Genomic DNA, 16,605 nt, shown 5'->3' on the forward strand with positions numbered 1-16,605 from the left:
TTCAAAAATGATTGTTCTGTTGATAAGCAGCAGCATTTTCCACCCATTTAAGCGAATGCGCTCCGATATAAGGTGTTTCTGGACATTATTTGTCTTTTCCCGCCCAATTTGAAGATTAAATAATTTGCTGACTACTAATTTCTACATTTAATGGGTATTCATAGCTCTGTGACCCATGCTACACAACGCTACCGATAGAAGTGACACGGATTTAGCATAGAAGTAGAACCGGACGTATGGCAACTCCATTTTAACGTTAGGGGCAGAATGTTTTCCAATCGTCATAGCGATGAAGGCAGGCACTATACGCCATAGTCGTAGATGGCCGCAAGCATAAACAGAGTAGAATTTTGACCGCCACAGGGGAAGAAGAGGTGCAAGGAAACAAACCCCGCCTCCATTGCGCTGGGCAGCAGCCTACAGCAGAACTGACACATTGTCACAGGGATCGCCGATCACTTCTCATTTAGTAAGGGTCGTAATCGAAACCCTTGATGGACCAGGTTTAGGCGTTTCACTTATTTCAAAATAAGAAAAGAAAACAATGGGCAACGCACGACACAAAGCATTCAGGGACTGCCACTGCGCAATAGCTTATTGAAGATACCAGAATATTGTTAACGACGGTAGTTCAGGCCCTACCTCTAGCAGTGTTCGATGCAACTACAGTTCAGAACATTCATCACCTAATTTGCCACATTAACTGTTCCCTTTACACTACTTTTTAAGCTTTAGCTAACAAAAAGACGTAACGTTTCTTTCCTACAAAATGCTGGGTCCCATGGCTGAGTACTACGTTGCATCTTAAACAAACTACTCAACCGTCCACAACTGGCCTGGCGCCAGATCATTTAGCGCATTGATACGTCGTTGCGTTCGTACACTTTATTTTGCAGGTAGGTTCTTGCGCACATTATCTATCCAAGCCGGGCTTCGCCAGGTGATGTGCAATGCCAGTAACCGCTTACATTTTCGACACTGTATGCAAAAAATAAAGCTGTTTCGAACTATCTCTGATAAATAGATCATCTAGATACAATTCGCTACGAAAAACCGTCTGTTAAGCAATTTTACGTTCTCGCATTTTGACGCAGAATTCACATTTATTTCGCATTTATTGTAAAATGCGATTTTTTCAGGTCCCTAGTCATTCTTGTTGCTGTGCTGATTCCGACTTATATTATGGTGCAGCGTCCCATGACGGCCTCGTACGAGTCCTGCACCACGTACCGCACTCCGCTGCGACCAGTATGCTGTTTTAAGGGGTGACTAATCTCTTGTCCGGCGAGCTTACCGAGCGCGCAGTTTCCCCGCCTGCAGACGCGGACACCTCGCCGAGCCGGGGGGCTGTGCGTGGAGTAGTAGGAGTCTGTGTACGTGCCGGCGGCCCACGAGGCGGCGGGCGACGGACTGCCTAATGAGGTGCGTGTAGGCGGCGTGACCGGCAGTACACCATCTCGTGACAGGTGCTCGCTCGCTGTTCGCCCCAGCGGGACCGCACGAAGTCCTCGTATGCGCCGGCTGCGACCGCAGTCGCGCAGGAATGCCCGCAGTATTCCTAGGAAACTAGGGGCTTCTGACTCGCACTGCAGCACGACTGCAGACAAACTCTCACACGCTCCCTCTGAGTGATATATCTCGTACACGGCCAGTCCCTGCGTTTCCGCTGAAACCAACTGCTGCCCGATAATGGCCGACAGCAGGGAGCGGAGGACAAGCCAGACACCAGCGTAAAACTGTGAGCCGAACCGGGATTCCAACCGCGAACTTGTCTCTCGCGGACAGTGCTTTTTCGACGTAGATTCTCAGTCCCTGTTCGAATATTTAACCAGCCATTTACCCCTTTGAATGTATTAAGACCCACCTGTAGACATTTTTGTTAGCTGGAAGTCTGTTTGGAGAGATCAGCCTCTTAGTGATACTACGTAAGATCCCTTCCTTAACAAAGAAAGTAATATTCATCTGCCAGGAATGATAGTGTGAGATGCCCAGTCGATATGTATAAAACAATGGGTTTTAGGTTATTGGTGCGTGTTGGTAAAGTTTTCATTCGATTTTAGCTAATTCACTTTTTTCAAAAGTGATTCGACCAACTTCAGCTATGCTAAAACGAAAACACTTTTCTGGAGATCATGGGGGTATCAATAAGGCCTTAACATGAATAGATATTTTATGGGAAGAAAATTGGAATGACTGATGAGTAAAAAACAGTCAACAATTAATTGAAAGTTATTTCGTGTTGTTTTTGTCCATCAGTCACTTGAACTACGAAAATCACCGAGTTCCCAAGTACTGTGTGGCTGATCCCGGCGGAGGTTCGAGTCCTCCCTCGGGCATGGGTGTGTGTGTTTATCCTTAGGATAATTTAGGTTAAGTAGTGTGTAAGCTTAGGGACTGATGACCTTAGCAGTTAAGTCCCACAAGATTTCACACAAATTTGAACATTTTGAATTTGTAGTTCCCATGTATCGTCTGAACAAATTATTACTTTACTGTGTGCACAACGTGAAATGCTGAAACGTTCTTCCCTAAGACAGGAAACTGTATTCAGTGTGCTAGTAGTTGGGTGGAAAAAATTTGCTTAAGTGAAACGAAGTACTTCTTAATTTTACGAACTGATTTTTTCTACAGACATGAAAATTCCGATGTAAAGCTCTCGGGCTTCAAAGTGGATGGCAGTGTTAAAATACTGCGACGTTTCCAAGTGCTTCACACTCATCATTATCTGGCAAAATCAGAAACCCCAGAGCCTTTCATCAGTAGTATACCCCGGCAAAGTCTAAATTCACACATGACAGTTCGGATAAAACTATCATTATACACATGAAATAACGAGACAAAACACGACAGATAATGTTGGCAGGCAAGTGGAATGGTAAGTGGTAATACATTTAAAACCACTCATTAGTCAAGAAAAACCTCCTTAAAAACTGGTCTGTAGGCTTACACTAAACGATAATTACATCGCTTACCGCCAAGTGAAGACTGTAGTGTGAACTCCGATCTTGATGTTGACACAAATCTGAATTCCCATTGTAATTACTAAATTTCATCTGTCAGTTCTCCCTTTATTCACGGGAAAGAGACAAGGCAGAGTACCAATTAAGCCAGCAACACTTTAAACTTAAGTATAACTTTTATTTATATCAAGATACTTGTTTCACTTCTGATCGCTGCAAAATGGTGAAACCTATGACGTATTTCATAGTATTTGAGGCAACAAAAGAATAAAAGTAATAGAGCAGAACTATTTTGCAAAAAAAAGAACTGGCGTACTTCCAGTGCTATGTAGTGGCCTCGTATTCTAAATACCGGCTCATGTCTGTCACTAGATTTCTTAATAATGTGTTGCATGTTTGTCGTGTTATTTGTTGAGCTCATTAGTGAGCACAATCCTTTCCGCTATAAAGTTTGATTCAGACGTTGTTCACAAAATTATACCGGTTTCAAATTTCTAGCCATTGTCAATAGCCCAGAAATATTGATTTTGGTTGTACTGACGGAAATGAACTTTATTCCTAATAATTTGTCAGCTATAATTCAACAGTCACCTGGTGTTTGTTTTCGTGTCTATATTCACCTTGAAGGTACATTTAGAAATCACGGTATCGTCGTAGCAATCTGTGGTCGCAGCACACACCCTGCACACAAAACAGGATACCTGTTATTTTGAACGGCATCTGACGCACACTTGAGAGGAAATTACACTTATCGCCTCCCGTTATGTCGCGACTTTGTGCCTGGGGCGGGGCGGAGGTTTCCTGTGACCTTCGCCACCCACACAGGACGAACAATAGCGCCGGCGTCTCGAGTGCTGTTAGCTCAGAGCAACAGCTTTCGCGGTCATCCGCTGTAACTGGTTTGCCTCGACATTGTGTGGTCGCGATCTGCATACCGCTCTCTTCAGCCTCCAGTACGCTTCTCACGTCTGTTAAATACCTCTCACTGCGGAAGAAGCGGTAGAAACTACTTGAAAACAGCAGTTAAATTTAATACGATTACGTGAGAGGACACAAGAAACTTTTAGAGAAACATCGACATCGGTTACACAAACTGCAAGCTGTTTTGACCCTACGTCTGGGTATGTAGGCACCACAAATACGCAGAAACCGTTGCAGACAGCGTAACCACAGTCGTTACTAATCATCTTCGGAATTAAGAATTCGCTTCACCTGTGTTTAATCTCGTTATTATCAGATCACAATCGGTTTTGTGGCACTGAAAAGCACTTCCTCAGGTGACATGTAACTAATTCATAACAACTAAGTAGCCCGAACATGACACTCAACATTCGTGCTACGAAACCGGTTTTGATACGATAATAACAAGATTAAATATAGCTGAAGCCGCTTCCTAATCTTCAATTCAACTATGATTGCAGAAGAACAACAGGTAATCCACTTAAAAGGAAGATGGATAAGAGAGCAAGTTTTCCTGTGTGTGTGTGTGTGTGTGTGTGGAGATGCTGAAACAATGTTTTCCGGAAAGAAAAGACTTTGTAATCTCTGTGGCGTGTCGTACATACTCATCGACAGACGAAAATCGATAATGTTAATTTGGTTGCCGAAGTAACTTGTGGACTGAACACTTAGCCTGAAAACTTATTTAGTAAACAGGAAAATTACTTGATATCTCAGCGTGACTGAAAGGGGTTAAGTTTTCGGGATTTAGTCGATTTGAAATACTGGCGCCGAGCGTACCTACATCACATGTAGCTCCCGGTGAAGACGACTAGGTTAATCGAAACATGAAATCATCAGTTGAGATGAACAACGAAACACATTTCACCTAGAAACATTATTATTCATTCACTGGAGAGGTTCGTTATTTTATAGGGACTGTTAGAAGACAGTTCTATTTCATTATATGTACAGGTTGTTTCAAAGTGTTTGCGTCAAACGTCTAGAGGCAATAGATCATTTCAGGAGGAACAACTTTATTAAAGAGAAAAATGTTTGCTGACACTTCCTGGAGACGCTAGATGTCCTTTTGTATTCTTTTGTATTGGGCATGGTGACCCTGAGAGGCGGAAGAGTGTAGGCACTCTGCAGCATGCGTATGCCTTGTGTGTTGCCTATAATCTAGTCATCTGCTCCCAGCAAAGTTGAAGCATTTGATTCGCTTCTAAAATATCTTTCACCGCTTAGACTCATTCTTAAGGTTCTCTTGTTGGAAATCACTCTGTCAATTTACTGGAGTAGGTAATGCAGCACACGCGGTTAGTAGCCCATACTAGTTTGGTAACATCCCGTCGCCCCAGGGGCGGAATATACTAAAGGACGGCTAGCGTCGCTGGGGAATGTTGGCGAACATTTTGTCTCTTACAAAAGACATTCCCCATGAGACTATCACTCCTAGGTGTTGAAGCACCCTTTATATAACCTGGTAGACAACACTGGAAGCCCCACGGGGCTGTTTGCGAATGATGCTGTCGTGTATGTGGACATAGCAAAGGAAAAAGTGCAGGAAGACTAGCAGATCGACTTCAGCGCAACATCTGGTAATTGTTTCCTCGCAGTAAGTGAGGTAGCGCAGTGGTTAGCACACTGGACTCACATTCGGGAGAGCAACGGTTTAAATCTACCTCACACCATCCTGATTTAGGTTTACCGTGATTTCCCCAAATCAGGCAAATGCCGGGATGATTCCATTGAAAGGGAATAACAGAAAAATGTTTTATATAAGTTCGAAGAACTATTAAAACGATGTTTGATATTTTTTGTTTTGCGTTTTTGTTGAGGAAATTGCATTTTCTAACGCTATTTGAAAAATGCGCATTGTTTTCATTATTTTTACTACATCGTCCCTCTGTTTCGCGTTACAAATCAACAGGTTGCGAATAAAACCAGAATTTAACACTGACAAGCTCAATTTTGCTATAAATACTTTCTATTTTTAAGTAATATACAGGAGGAGAACTATGTAGAACAAAAAAGGTTCGTAGGTCACACGGCTTTTTATACATCCTCACTCAGTTTCTAGACGGTTCTCCGCTTCCGATTTTTTGAGGAATCTTGTGAAGCGCCGATCGCATGCGTAAAGTAAGGTAACGATCGACAGGTTGCTACACACCTAACGCACAGGTGACACTGGTAGGATCTTAGCTGACCAGAGCTATTACGAAAACTACCGTATGCTACGCTGACTTACTCACTTACACAACAGTCTACGGTAGCCTACGGTAGTTTTATAACCCTAGTTACACGTCATCTACAACCACCGAGTTGGTGTCCATCTGGGCGATGTTATTGCAGTGTGTAGCCGGGGCGCACTGTTCTCCACTGCTAGATGAAGGTGAACTGGAACAAGCTTTAACATCACTCACAGCAGTTCTGAGCAAGCTACATTGTTCTGGTCAGACATAACGTGGCCTCACTTCAGAAGTGTTGTGATCCCTCGGCCGCGGCAGAGCACCCTCTTGACCCCACAACATCTAATGTACAGGTGACGCGGATACGATCTTAGCTGACCAGGGCTATTACGAAAACTACCGTATGCTACACACACTTATGAAAGTCTACGGTAGCCTACGGTAGTTTTATAACTCTAGTTACATGTCATCTATAACCACCGAGTTGATGTTCATCTGGGCGACGTTATTGCAGCGTGTAGCCGGGGCGCACTGTTCTCCACTGCTAGATGAAGGTGAACTGGAACAAGCTTTAACATCACTCACAGCAGTTCTGAGCAAGCTACATTGTTCTCGTCAGACATAACATGGCCTCACTTCAGAAGTGGTGTGATCCCTCGGCCGCGGCAGAACGCCCTCTTGACCCCCCCCCCCCCCCCCAACCGCGCCGAGTGTTCCTCGACAAAGACATCGAGTTGTTCCACCCCGTGCCGGTCAGTAAAACGTTACGAGGCGCGGCGCGGTGGGGTGGCAGCCGGCTAAACCGACCCGTGTAGTGGTCGGGTCGGTGGCTGGTGCGGGCGGCTCGTCCCACCGCCGCTGGATGCGGCCCGACAGCGGCGTCGGTGGTCCGCGCCCGGCCGGCCGACGCCGGCGCTGCCCATGTCGATGGCATCGGGCCGCGTCTCTATTAGGCAGCTCCATCCATCATGCGCGCCGGCCCGCTTTGTCCTCCGGAGACAATCGGTATTTGTGACGGTCGGCAAGTGGCAGGTCCGCACTCCGCCGCTCCCTGCTTCTCCGCCTTCGTTTTGTGCCCTCGGCGGACCTCGTAGGACCTGACCGTCAGATAAAAATCCCACCAGCGATACCACGAGTTTTCCCGCATCTGCGCCCGAGCGTCGCTCGAACACCTGAAAAATTTACATGCTTGTGACACGTGGCAACAAAAAAGAATCGGGCCTGGTGTGAGATCTCGTCTCTGACAGCGAAGTGTCGCGCTTCCGCCGGGACGTCTGGAAACACGACTTTTACACGGAGTCCGACGGCGTGAGGCAACAGGACACGTGTGAAATACGTTAAGAAAGCAAAACGAAGGCAAACAGTAGCGTGACCATGCTGACAAAGATAAACTGCTAGAGAACTTCAAAAATTAAGTTGCACATTACATGCACAGATGGTGGTAATATCGCGTACGCGAGGTATAAAAGGTCAGTGCATTGGCAGAGCTGTCGTATGTACTCTGGTGCGTTCGTGTAAAACGGTTTACGACGTAATTCGACCGCGGAATGGTAGTTGGAGCTAGAGGCATCGGACAAACCATTTCGGAAACCGTTAGTGAATTCAGTATTCCGAGAATCACAGTGTCAAGACTGCGCCGAGAACATCCTATTTCACGCACTACCTCTCACCGAGGGCCGGCCGGGGTGGCCGAGCGGTTCTAGGCGCTACAGTCAGGAAACGCGCGACCGCTACACAGAATGGCAGCTATTGTAAGTTACGAGGCGATACAGCCGCGCCGAGAAGAGGTCAGCGATGCAAACGAGGTCTGGCTGTTGCAAGTCCCGACTGGCCGACCGACAGACGCAAAGAGTAGCGTATCGGTCCTGTTCGCCAACAAACTCGCGTCGTTAGGGATTTTGCTCCTGTTCAAGCGCTACCCGTGCCTCCTTTCTCTCTGTGCGCTTGTGCACGTCACAAATTAGACGTGCTAATTGGCAGAGCCGACATCACGACGGCGGCGCATGTGCACGGCAGGAAGAAGAGTGCGCCCTTCTCCGGCGTGTCGCAGCGGAAAAGCGGCCACGCCGGCGCTCTCAATTACGGGTGCAGGGGTTGTGTTCGCCGGCGGGCGGTCACGATGGCGCGAGGCGCTGCCAGCCATATCTTGGGCCCGACTGGCAGCGCGGGTTGACAAAACACGGCCCAGGCCGCGCTGTGACGACCGTCTACAAGCCCCAGGCCCTCTAGCGCAGTGCTTCCCGACCATTCTTAGACGATTACCCCTGAGCGCAGTCAGACATTAGCTTGTACCGCCGCCCTCCACTCCCGCTGCCATCTCTACACCCCCCCCCCCACCCCCCGCGGTCACCCACATTATCACCAACTTTAGCACCTAACTAAACTGTAGAATGAAAGCATTTTATTTTTAAAATGATGAAATATGAATGTAATTTAGTTTGTGTGTGGGGGGCGAGAGGTTAGAATGAATGAAGAAGGAATTCGTGATGCACCACAAGTGCTACACACTACTCCTCTCAGATACGAAAGCAAAGTATCAAAAAATGTTCAAATGGCTCTAAGCACCATGGGACTTAACATCTGACGTCATCAGTCCCCTAGACTTAGAACTATTTAAACCGAACTAAGCTAAGAACATCACATACATTCATGCCCGAGTCAGGATTCGAACCTACGACCGTAGCAGCAGCGCGGTTCCGGACTGAAGACAAGTATCCACATTGAGCGTAGACACTTGTTACAAAACATACATACCTCCCCTGCATTACTCCTCTCTGTTGCGGCACTTGCTTGACCTACACGCTGCAACCCCATTTAAAATCACCCAAGTTAAAATGTGTGCACTATACTTACTGTTGGTAAATATTTTTACTGCGGCGCTCCTTACTTCTGAACTGGCAGCAATTGTAAGACTTCAGATTGTTAATGCTTTGTGTCTGACCACGGCCGCTAATAATAGTAATAATAATAATAATAATAATAGTGTGTACATCACTATAGTAGCCCTTATATACGGCTGGTCGTGCTGTCTATTAATTCTTTTACCTTTTTCGAAGCGAGTAATGAAGCAATTTCTGGACTACTGCATGCACTATATACAACTTGGAGAAGACATTTTCTTGAGATATTTACCATTTGTTACGTATGTGTGTCACTTTTATCATCATCGATGTACTGGACAAAGCACAACATATGTGTATGTAGAGGGTGGACTATGTGAGGAACCTCCACCGCATTACTGCCACTAACTGACAGAAAGTAATTTTTGATAACTTATATACAGTTTTAGAGTCTTATAAAACTGTGATAATAGTAACGATCTTTTGAAAGTAATCTAGTTCCGTGATTGAACATAATCGAATTATTTAATTTTTACCTTTCAGAAAATTTCATTTTACTCCTCAGGGGGTAATTACCTCCAGGTTGGGAACCACGTCTATCACTACCCTCTCGGCAGGTGGTCTCCCGCACACTACTTCTTTCCGCGAGACTAACCGGTGGAGTGGGAGAGAACCTGAATTCGCACGTGACGCTCTGTTGCAGTAGGCTTGCAGAGAGTACCGCCTCGCTACATTTACGGAAATCACTGAAGTGCGACTCATTATTATAATAGCTGCTACTTCCACCTACACCTCATCTTCTACTTATGTAGAGCCATAATACTGTTTCAAAGTAGTTTCTTAAATTAATAAGCGGCAAGTGACTTATAATCTCTAATAAACTGCCTAATCAAATTAAATCAGGCGATGCTGAGGCACTTAGATAAAGAAATTAGTCACTAAAAGTGCGTTACTTGGATAAAAAAATCACAGGCGGTGGTCTAAGAAGACGAGATATAAAATGTATACTAGAAGTAGCAAGAAAGGCATTTCTCAAAAATATAAATTTGTTAATATCGAATTTAAACTTAAATTTTAGGAAGTTTTTTTCTGAAAGTATTTGTCTGAAGTTTAGGTTAGTGTAGAACTAAAACGTGGTCGACAGATAGTTTAGACAAGAAGCGAGCAGACGGACTAAAATGTGATACTGTAGAAGAATTCTGAAGATAAGATTGTTACATAGTATAACTAACGACGAGACAAGAAAGTCGTGGTACAACTTGACTAAAAGAAGGGATTGGTTAATAGGACATGTCTTTGTGCTATCAAGAAATCGTCAAGTTGGTAATAGGGAGAGGGGGGGGGATGTGGGAGGGGGGAGAGTAAAAATTGTACAGGGAGAGCAAAGCTTGTGTATATCAAGGATGTTCGAATAGATGTAGTTTCCAGTAGTTATGCAGAGTGGAAAAGGTTTGCGCAGGATAGATTAGTGTGGAGAGCTGCATCAAACCAACTTTGGGACTGAAGACCACAAAAACACAATGATTTTTTTGAATTGTTTATGCAAATGCTGGAATGATTCCTTTGACCGATTTAATTCCCTATGCGTAATGAATCTGAGCCTGTGCGGCATCTTCAATGACACACTCACACTCTTTGTCTCCTGGCAATACACAACCTGATTAAAATATCCAGACACTATTTTTGGTATCACGTATTGATACCATCCCATGGGCATCATAAAACTGGCAACAGAATTGCAAGTTTCCCTCAGACGGTGATAGCTGGTGTGCATGATCCGGTGGACAGAATGGTGCACGCTCACTGAGACATGCCTCCAGCACCTCCGTATCACGAGCGCCCTTTGCCGCCGTAGTTTAGGACGGCATCCACAAAACCTACTCGCACTTGGAGCCCTTCCCTACGTGACGCTATGCAGACGTCGCCTAGTAGCGGCTCCATCGTTTGTGCTCTAGTGTAGAGAGCCTCGTCCCTGCGGAGAATGGCAGCTGGACTCTATTTCTTGCTGCCTTATTTGTACTGAGAGTTTGTACGCTCGGAGAAATACAAGTTAAAATGGTTCAAATGGTTCTAAGCAGTATGGGACTTAACATCTGAGGTCATCAGTCCCCTAGACTTAGAACTACTTAAACCTAACTAACCTAAGGACATCACACACATCCATGCCCGAGGTAGGATTCGAACTTGCGACCGTACCAGCAGCGCGGTTTCGGACTGAAGTGCTTTGAACCGCTCTGCCACAGCGGCCGGCAAGTATATCTTCTGTTTACTTGTTCGCTAATAGTCTCTGTTCCTGTCCAGCTTTCCTACATTGACAGTTGCTACCACACACATTAGCCCACTTTCCCTTGTTGGTACGAATTTGTACGAGTACACAACACTGCTCGTGGATATGTCCACACTTCGCCTTCATGACGCCTTGAAATCTGCTGGGGACACATTCAATGAGGTGAATGAATTTCTGCAGAGCAATGGCAACCCAGTGGGGTAGTCAGTTTCAGGAATGTTACTCTCCGCAAACCAATGCCATAGACATACAGGGTGCATATTCATGCTGATACAGTCATCATCTCCTAAATGTTCCTCTAGAGCAGGCAGTACACAGTGCTTTAAAATGTTTTCATACCTTTCCACATGTAACGTTCCTTAAGCAGAATAAGGGGACCACACGCAAATCTCAGAAAGCAAACCCCCTCCAGACCGTAACACCACCTCCTTCATATTTTATTGCTGGCAATACACTTTGGAGGAGGCCACGTTCTTCAAGCATTCGTGGAAGATGAACCCTTCCATCGGATTGCTACAGGGCACAGCGTGATTCATCAGTCCAAGTCACTCGTTTCCATCCACTACCGAGGGACGTCGCTCTTTACACCACCTCAACCGCCGCTTAGCACTGACTGCAGATAGCCGGCCGCTGGTGGCCGAGCGGTTCTATGCGCTTCAGTGTGGAAGCGGTCGCAGGTTCGAATCCTGCCTCGGGCATGGATGTGTGTGATGTCCTTAGTTAGGTTTAAGTAGTTCTAAGTTCTAGGGGATTGATGACCTCCGCTGTTAAGTCCCATAGTGCTGAGAGCCATTTGAACCATTTCTTCTGACGACAGAGACTTCCCGACTCCATTTATACTGGCTGGTCCACCTCTCGTGGCATCTAGTGGTCAGTTCTGCATTATATGGGGTGTCCGAAAACTTTTGATCGGATAGTGTATGTTGCCCTCTGAGAGCGAAATCTGTGGTCAGCGTAATTATGTCAAGACTGCTCTCGGCCCATTCCTCTTGTACGAGCCCCGCGCTGCCAATGCGGCCAGCGAGAGAAGGCGCCTTCCCGTACGGGAGGTCACGGCTGGCGGCACGCTGTGACGGTGGCACCGGGGGGACATTTTACGGCCGCGCGGGCCGCACGACCGGTGCGCGGCGCGCTTCTCCCCGGCTGCGGCTGCGTCCCACGACCCGGCCAGCCCATCTTTGTTTATGGCCGGTGCTGCTCCTCCGCTGCACCGGGGACTCGTCATCGTCGGCACGGCTCTCGCCGCAACCGCAGCGCAGACGTGACGCAAAAATGCCGGCGCGCCCCCCGTATATATATAAGGAATTATTTGTGTCCCCGCACACGGCCGGCTGCCTCCTCAGCGGATCGAGCGACACGACGGCGATAAAATCTGAACTGGCATGCGGCTGGCGCACGACGTATGAGCCGGGCCGCACACGTCGCCGCCTGCGACAGAGGCCGCAGCAGCCCGCCGGTCCGGCGGCGCAACTGCCCTCCGCGTGACCACTGCAGCGACTCGTACTGGCGTAACGAGGGATAAACGTCCCACACAACTAAAAAACGTTCCTGCCGTCAAAACGTCTTTAAAATTTACTGCAGTGCACTTTCTTACACCTGCAGCACGCTGTATTCGCACACGACATCTTGCACACAACAGAGGCAGGTGAGCAGGTAGATTCCATCTTCCTAGATTCCCGAAAGCGTGTATAAAAACATAGCGGCATAGCCGGCACGGTAGCTCAGCGCGTTCGGTCCTCTGTAACAAGAGACTTAGTAATTGATCAACGATGAACCTGAATTGGTGAAATGATAATTAAATGGACACCCTAGCTGCAAACAGACGCTGATATATTTCATTGAGGACATGTCGAAAATGTGTGTCCCGACCGGGACTCGAACCCGGGATATCCTGCTTACATGGCAGACGCTCTATCCATCTGAGCCACCGAGGGCACAGAGGATAGTGCGCCTGCAGGGACTTATCCCTTGCACGCTCCCCGTGAGATCCACATTCCCAACATGTCCACCCCACTACATTCGTGGTGCGCCTAATATATGTTGGCCCATCATACTTATTACTCGTGGCAAATTAATCTACCAAGTCCCGTAAGAGTATAGGCATAGCGTGTGCGTTCGCACAAGAAGGTCAATGACAGGGAAGCCATTTTGTAACTATATATAAAGGTAGTATCTGTTCCCGAAAGAACAGTTACACCGTTGATGCCCATGCAGCTTTCGCTAGAATGAAACGATAATTAAATCGACACCATGGCTGCAAACAGGCGTTGATGTATTACATTGAGGACATTTTGAAAGTCCCATAATATTTCACACAGTACTAAAATGATGTGTCTATAGTGAGAATGTGAGTAAGTAATACTGACTATTGAATTAGTACTGGCACTACTTGTACTACTACTACTACTACTACTACTGCTGCTGCTGCTGCTGCTAGCGTTAATAGTGATAATACTACTACTGCCAATAACAATAATAATAATAATAACAGTAATATCAATAATAATCACAATAACAACAATATCGTTAATGGCAGATAAAAGGTTTTTCTGATGTGTGGTCTGTCGTTTTAAGGTATATCGTACTTAATTCCCAATTTTATTATTGTGATACGTTTTCCATTTGGCAATAAAGATGCGGAAGTATAATTACAAACAAAACTGTTTGCATATTTTGAAATCGGGTATAGCGGACGAATGCATGCGCCGCTAGGAGTGGGAGGAGAATCTACATACAGCTTACGTCACCCATGGCTTCCTAGCTATTATGATAAACGCTTCTTATGTAATTTATATGTACCATGCGCTGATCCACATTTTATTTTATACTTTTCTTAAAGTAAGCTTCATCAAGATGAAGAGAAACGTTTTTAAATTTCGTGTTTGTTGTTTGGTTTTTATACTTTCCACTGAAGTTACTGAAGTTCCAGTCATATACTTCTGTGACTGCATCTAATAGAAGATAAAATGTGATCACCTTCGATTCTATCAACTTTAGCTTCACATTTCCTATCCTTTTCACCAGTACACCACGTAAGAGCCCTCAGCTTTCCTGCCTGCACGGAAAGTTGCGTCGCTCGCACGGTAGAACTAGTGGACCATTTCCCCCGACCATTTCTGGGCGCAAACTTCACTGGGAGCATTTTATAGGATACCTTTTCGAAAGGCATTCGACACAGTGCCGCATTGAGGACTGCTCAGTATTTTGCAAATAGCATCTCATAAAATAATCTTCAATACCGTCCCGACTTCGAACATTACACAACTACACACACACACACACACACACACACACACACACACACCGAACAATGTGAAACAGTGGTTAGGGACACAAACCTCACACTCGGATGAAGCAGATGTTCAAATCACCGCCCAGATTTAAATTGTCCGTGTTTTTCCAAACTAATACGGAAGGGGTGCTTCGTTACAAAGCCTCGTTATCGAAGGGACGTTAAATCCTAAATCTTACACACACACACACACACACACACCACCCCGTCTTTCGACTGCAATTTCAATTTAACACTTTTTTCAGAACTATTCCCTCCCCCCCCCCCCTCCCCCACTGCCCTCCCCCTTCCTTCTGATGAAAACACATTGGAGTCGTTCCCGTTCTTGACTAATAACTATTCCATCCATAATGGACTGCATTGTGAAGGCAGTCACTGATAATAGCTGGAATGGAACTATTTTTTGCGTCAGTTACCAATTTATTTTTCCTACTACGCTTTTCAGTGGCTAGTACCATCGCCATCACGTGGAAAATCAGTGCGGTTGGTACAGCATACAAACTTCCTTAGACAGTAATAAAGCTAATTATCGCTTAGCGATGGTCCCTAAAACCATACACAAAAGTATTTTGCATTTTCAGAGGTATTAGTATAAAGAAGATGCTGCATATTTCTGGTGGTTGCATGTGCTCGTTACTGTACATCTTTTACACGGTCTTTCACTCTCTGCAATGATGACTCCTACATTTTATCAGTGAAAATGAATGGCAGAGTTAGATAATCTCTCCAAGGCCTCTGATGGGTACGCGGATTGAGCCGTTATAGACGTTTTAGTACACGCAGTAAGGGTACCTACTTCATACTTTAAGAATATTTGATGTGGTGGACGATAAGTCAACGAATTCATAGGATTCATCGTTATAACGGGATAACATAAAATCAAATTCACACAGTGTTGCTATAAACCGTTAAATATGGGCAACAAGGTTTCACAGACTTAAGCCAATGTATCCAGTTCCCTTTCACTTGTTCTAGGTTCGACGTGATACGTGAACAGGTACTGGTTGTATTAATATGGAGTAGCAAAGGTAAGTCTCGAAACTCAAGTGCCGGCCGAAGTGACCGTGCGGTTAAAGGCGCTGCAGTCTGGAACCGCAAGACCGCTACGGTCGCAGGTTCGAATCCTGCCTCGGGCATGGCTGTTTGTGATGTCCTTAGGTTAGTTAGGTTTAACTAGTTCTAAGTTCTAGGGGACTAATGACCTCAGCAGTTGAGTCCCTTAGTGCTCAGAGCCATTTGAACCATTTTTTGAAACTCAAGTAAACAGATTCGATTTTTTTTTTCAATCACATGAATGAATTTCTGTGTGCGTAAGGTTTACTATAACACACGAAAAGTCTTCCCAGCGTATTAGTCTTCAACAGGCTCCGAAACTTTTAAGTAACGAGGAGGTTAAAATAAAACGTGACCCGTCTTAGAACGAGCTTGGTAGCGGCCTGTCTCCGTTAACTGTTCGTGAGTTACAGCTGTTTTCGAATGCAAAAATTTCCCTTGCCTTTCAACGCCAGACGGTCGGTGGGACACTGATCGATAGGTGAACTGGCTTACCTATAATTATACACTGGTTGACTTGACGCAGCCTGTGTGTGCTGCAAGTCAGGTTGGTTACCTGCGTGTTTCTCTCTGGTAGTAATGGACGTGTACTTTTTCATTGGAGTCGAAGTATTTCGTACCTTTGGACTCTTAATGAATCTCGCAGAAAAGGAAAGAATAATATAAGGTAGTTGTTCTTGAGGACGATTTTTCACGAAGTACTTTTCGTGTGAGTCTTTATTAATGAATTAGACGGGAAATCCAACTGGAAGAATTTGCTGTCTTTGTTCAGAAAAGGCAAACTCTCTTTTTCTGCATTGATCTGGTCGCGTTGTCATGACAGCGAATAGCCCTGTTGGTAGAAAGTAAAGTAATGACGGACTATCATTGCTCCAGACTTCTAAGCTGAAAGATTACGCTGTCATTCAGACCGTTCTTGTGGCGAAGAGAAAAGCTAGCGCTTACACCTAGATCTGACGAAATTGTTTTAAATGAAATATCTCAACTGAGTAGTAGATTCGTGACCAACAAGCCTTTGCCGGCCAGTGTGGCCAAGCGGTTA

General features: G+C 45.6%; 1 protein-coding gene and 1 non-coding gene across 2 annotated transcripts in view; one reads left to right on the forward strand and one right to left on the reverse strand.

Annotated features, from left to right (window-relative positions):
* Positions 1-16,605, forward strand: part of LOC124612262 (protein jagged-1b) — a 582,430-nt gene that overhangs the window by 416,647 nt on the left and 149,178 nt on the right. The gene's annotated exons all lie outside the window — the stretch shown is intronic.
* Positions 13,079-13,153, reverse strand: Trnat-ugu. The gene has a single exon. It is a non-coding gene; the product is annotated as a tRNA-Thr (tRNA).

This window comes from Schistocerca americana, chromosome 4 (genome assembly GCF_021461395.2).
Source record: "Schistocerca americana isolate TAMUIC-IGC-003095 chromosome 4, iqSchAmer2.1, whole genome shotgun sequence".
Classification (NCBI taxonomy): Eukaryota; Metazoa; Arthropoda; class Insecta; order Orthoptera; family Acrididae; genus Schistocerca; species Schistocerca americana.